Here is a 6,000-nt window from a genome sequence, read left to right as displayed (position 1 = left end):
TGTTCTATCCCCACCAATGTATTAAATGTGCGGATTTCTAGCGGATTTATACCTTAATTTCTCAGGAAATATCAGTGGTATGACCCATTTCACATGCGGCTGAAATTAAAACAACAATGATTACATATATAGGCTATATATTTAATTGTTTGATCAAAATTATTGCTAGGGTCAATTAAGTGGTCACTGAATATTGGTAGGGACATGTCCCTGCGTACCTACTAAATTCAACACCCTTGCTGTACAGTACAATATGCTGTCTTAAACTTGAATAGTAGCGTCAAAATAACTATAAATGTAGGTTTGCACTAACCCATAATGTACAAACATTGTTGCCCAGCAGAAATCCACAGTATGACATTATCTCATACAAGTGCAATGTTTTGAGTGCCAGCAGTGTATCATTAGTGATTTGGGGCTCACTGGATCGGAAGGAATTATAGTGTGTCCACGCTACAGGAATCACTGGATGTTGAAAGAACTCTTCAGTCGACTTCTCTTGGCTTTAAAAGGAACCTGAGAAATAAAATACGGAGCCATGCTCTTGCCTCAATGGTGCCACACTACTGCAGAAAGGAAGTGTCACCTAGTGGCTACTAGAATAAGAACAACCTTGCCACTCATAAACAACTATGAGGACTAAAATATAAAACCAAATTATCAGGTGCATTATAAAAGCCATATTTAACATACATGCAGAAAATGAATAAATATTATGATTAAAACAATAATATAATAGAATAGTTGCAATTTAATTCATTTAACTTATGAGTTTCATATTTCTTCCCCAGCAGCAACTGAACAACCCTTCAAATTCATTTAGAATCTGTTCCTGACTTCCTGCATCACAAAAACACAAAATCTAAAATCTAAATTCTGCTTGAAACAGGTGCCACCCAGAACAGAAATGCTATCAAGCACTCTTCCTTCTTAGGACTGATATTTCAAACCGGAGTCCTCTGTGATCTCATCACCAGACAGATCTCAACAAGACATTTCGGAGCACTTGGAAATATTTGCAGACAGCCACGTCGCTGATTGCTGTGGCACAGCAAACAGCCGTTTCATTCCTGTGGCCCTGTGCCAGCCTCAGCCCTTAAGATTAATGAGGACGGGCCCACAGGGAGCGATGACCAAGCATTTCATTACAGGCTAACAACAAAAGCTAATTCAGCACAGTCTCTCATAACCATGATCCCTTCGGACAGCAGCAAACACTGCCGCATCGTGGAGGGAATTAAGATTTTTTGCAGCGCTCCACGCATGATATTATGATCTCAAGAGGCCACTGACAAGCTTAGTGAGCTAAAAGATAATACATCACATATAAATACAGTACACTTACTGTCCAAAAGTTTGGGGTTATACAATGTAAAAAAAAACAGTTTTCTATTGAAACAAAATTTTTAAAATTAATGTATTCCTATGTTATAAAGCTGAATTTTCAGCATCATTACTCCAGTCTTCAGAGTCACATGATCTTTCAGAAATCATTCTAATATGCTGATTTGCTGCTCAAGAAACATTTATTTTCATCAATATTAAAAACAGCTGCTGAATATTTGTCAAAACTGTGATACATTTTTTTTTCAGGATGAACTGATGAGTAGAATTGTCAAAAGAGCAGTATATATTTGAAAGGAAAAACCTTAGTATAATGTAAAATGTCTATATTGTCAACTGTGGTCAATTTAATGCATCATTTATGAATAAAATAACTGTCTTTAAAAACAATACACTACTGTTTAAAATGTAATGTCATTTTGGATTTCTTTTTTCAATCTGTTTCTTCTTCCTTTCACAGATTTCTCTCTGTCTTTTGCCAGTTGAAATTGTGTAACTTGCAAAGTTTTCTTGTATATAAAGCAAGAAAGACATTTAGACACAAAGTGTAAGCCTGTCTATCATGAGAAATCTGCTGCTGGTTTGTGTTGGTGTGGGTTGATTGACTGCTGTGAGTGCCTTTGACATGCTGAATATGTTTATTTCTTTTTTATTTCTTTTATTTTTACATAGATGGACCCTCACTCTGCATATGATTACACCTGAGCTGCTTCAGCAGGCTGCCTCAAACCATCTCCACATTCCCTTTATGATATGGAGACAAGTTTTATAAAATTCAGCAGGACACATTCTTATACAAGCTGTCAGGTGCAGTGGGATCTGAAAGTATAATAAATAATCCAATGCATTCAGTAACTATAGTACAATGCATATTTTTCCCTGAATAGCAGTCTTAACAGATATATGCAGGGGAACATGTCACTTACATAAATGCATTAGACATTGCCACTTGAATGAAATAAATCTAATTTACACTTAGAAGAGCTTCTGTGATAGCCGAATATGCAGTATTTTTGCAATACATCAGCGAATTACTGTGCCAAGTAGACTTTCTGTGCCTTTATGTCTGAGGGATGAGTAGTACTGTTTCTCTGGGTGTTAAAGCATTGATGTAAACCTCTGTGGAGGCACTAGGATCTCAGTGAATGTTACTCTGGCCCACACACATCAGTACTGCAGTGGAAAGTTAAACGCCTCCTATATAACACCCCCCTCTGCAGCTGAGCGCTACTGTGTAGGCGGCTCTCTTCCTCAGCTCAATCCAGAGATTTACTGATGTACAGCTGTAATTTACTGTCAGACAAAATGTGTGAAAAGTGCATCATTCGCCTGTCAATCACATTTGTGCTTTATCTACTGAAAAAAGTTTATATTAGTACTTAAAAGGAATAGCTGAAAATGTATGAGTGTGTTTCTTCATCAGAATAGATTTGGATAAATTTAACATTGCACCACTTGCTCACCAATGGATCCTGTGCAGTAAATGGAATTTATTTCTTATAAACATACAGCTTTTCACTTCACCAGATGTTAATTGTTGGACTGGAGTTGTGTGGATAACTTGTGGAATATTCTGATGATTTTATCAGCTATTTGGACTCAAAATCTGATGGCACCCATTCACTGCAGAGGTGATGTAATGCTACGTTTCTTTTTTTGTTGTACTGCATTAACACGCATTAGTAAGAGCTGCTAAGTCAAGCTTAACTATTAATATTACTCAAACATTTTAAACTTTGACACATAACTAATTGTTGTGCCATGGACATAAAAGACACTTGCTAAAGTGCTATTGCCTTGCTAAAATATTGGTAATCTTTTCCATCAAGGTCCCCCATTTCAGTTAATTAAGTGTCCTTGAGCTGGGAAAAGTTCTATACTGTAAATAAAGCTTTTTTAAAAAAAATATACATGGTGGACAATAATATTGTCAAAAAAATATAAAAAATCCCACATATATAGAAGAAATAACCATTTTTTTGGAAAGAAAAACACTTTTATTCAGCAAGGAGACATTTAATTAATCAAAAGTGACAGTAAATACATTTATAATCTTACAAACAATTCTCAAATAAAGGGTTTTCTTTTGAAATTTCTATTTCAAAGAACCCTGACAAAACACAGTTTAAAAATATTAAACAATACAACTTTTTTTAATATTAATAATAATCAGAAATGTGTAGAGCAGAAAATAAGCAGATTAGCATAATTTCGGAAGGATCATGTGACAGAAGACCAGGGGCACGTTCAGGCTCACACCGGTGCCCAACGTTTTGCTCCGGTGTCCGGGTAGAACGACATGTTTCCTGGAAACGGTGTGCAACTGAGTTTGAGATACGTTTTCTCTTGTTTGGTGGGTGTGTCAAAAAAGTCAGCCCAATCAGCAGCAACGTGTATATAAACCACGCGGTATTAAAGAGACAGATCGCACAATGGGTCCAAGTGAAGTCATTTAATATGTGTCCGCTGCAACTCAGTATACGCAACAATTGAAGATATTAGAAGACATGTTTGTCGTAAGAGTTTTATAGTAACATAGCATATCAACGGGATGATGATGAATTTGTAAGTAAATGTAATTAACATCTAAATAAATTCACAAGAGCAAGTATATTGTTTGCACGTTTATTTACATTAAAGGCAAAATAATTGAAATAATAAGAGCACAAGTATAGATCTGGAACTTCTTTAAGTCTGTCTAAATATGTAATAATTGCAATGTATTCTGGTCCATATCATTTCCTTAGGAAGGTGTGCTAGACACTGATTAATGTAACATAAAAATACTATACATATTTATATATTTTGCTATTGTATTGTGGAGTGACACTTTCATAAATTTTCTATGCTCCTCTGATTATATAATGGTAAATATTACAATATCATACCACAACAACAGTGATCAGCAATAATGATAAGCCTAATACTCACAATAAAAATAATAAGGTCATATAGATCATAACACAGTCTCGGAGGTAAGAAGTGGATTATCCTTCACCTGAAATTTATTTTCATCCTAAAATGTGAGACAAATGTTGGATCCCAATAATTAGGAACCACAGTTTCCACAAATCCCTTCACTCCATTGGGATGTTCTCTTTTATTCTGGATGGCAAGGGCAGTGACTGTAACATCGAGCGTATTTTGCAGTATTAAAAATATATTTATACTGATTTTATCAGGCTCTGAAAATTCTTCAAAAAGAACACACAGAGTGGCCTTCTCAGCTGCCATAGCTGCAACACTTGCGTCATCAGAACAGGGTGTTCAACGCATCACCGGTTCCGTTTAATAAACGTTTTGCACCGTTTTTTCAGGGCTGAACGCAGCCCAGAGTAATGATACTGAAAATTCAGCTTAGCATCACAGGAATGAATTACATATTAAAATATACGAATAGATACTATACCATGCAGCCTTGGTGAGCATAAGAGACTTCTTTCAAAAGATTAAAAAAATCTTACCGACCCAAACTTTTGAACCGTTTAATGTGTTTTGATTGCAGAAGCACACAAAAGCATCCTTCAACACCAATCAAAACATAAGCATTACCCAAACAGCACTTTTTAATGCACTCATTATGCTGGCAATTTGAGGTTAGAAAGGAAAGGCCTCAAAGAAGAAAATCCCTCAAATATTAGAACAAGCTTTCAAGGCTACCGGATACTAACTGTGCAAGGAGTTTGTTTACCAAAGTGTAAGTGTCTTTAATTGCGGTCTTGTTGTGTTCAACACACAGTGCTACTCTGCGTTTTTATTTATTTTTAAGCTGAAGCTTAATAATGTTTCCACTAAAAAGAGTCAAGAGCAAAATATGTTTTATTAACTAAAATGTATCTGAAGAATTCCCAGGTAAGAAAAGATAAATTCACACTAAGCCAGCTGTCTTTCTTCACTTATTTACACCGAGTACAGGCTTCAAGGTCATGAAAAAAGCAGCTTTGTCATTATTATGCAGGTCTGTGTATATTATATTTATTTGGTTTCTTACCTCCACGGTGAGATCTTTGTAGAACTCCTTGCGACTTTTTAGATCAGTCATTTTTTTCCATTAACTTTGATGCCTGAAAGAAAGATAAGTGAGTTAAGTGGGGAAAATATAAACAGCAGAAACCACTGGGTGGCACTAGTGATCATCTTTTGATGGTTGCACCTGCTGTGTTCAGACTGGGTAGGTGCATTCTTAAAGTTTTTAGAGATGTTTTCTCAAAGTAGACTTCACAGCAAGATTCATTTTTATGATATCTTTAAATGAAAGTTTTAGAAAAACCGTGATAGTTCACAAACATAAATTAGACTTTGTGCTTTCTAAAAGTTTTATAAAAGCATGTTTTATTTTGCAAGTTGTATCTGCCAAGGTCACTATTTCAAGAGAGTAATGTTTAAATAAAAAACATCCCTGAGCTTGTGGAAAGTGCTGTATTGAAATAAATAAGAGAACTGATGAAGTGACATATGCAGACAGAATTTACTGGCATTACATGCTTTCAAAGGACACTGCAAAAGCATGTTTCAAGGGTTAAAAGATTTCTAAATTAAATATTTTCTATTAATATATTTAATTTGTTAAATATACAAAGCAATAGTTCACCCAAAAATGAAAATTTGCTGAAAATATGCTCACCATCAGGCCATCCAATATGTACATGTTTGTTT

The sequence above is a fragment of the Barbus barbus genome, assembly GCF_936440315.1.
Source record: "Barbus barbus genome assembly, chromosome: 46".
NCBI classification, from domain to species: domain Eukaryota; kingdom Metazoa; phylum Chordata; class Actinopteri; order Cypriniformes; family Cyprinidae; genus Barbus; species Barbus barbus.
This window is presented reverse-complemented; position numbering follows the sequence as displayed.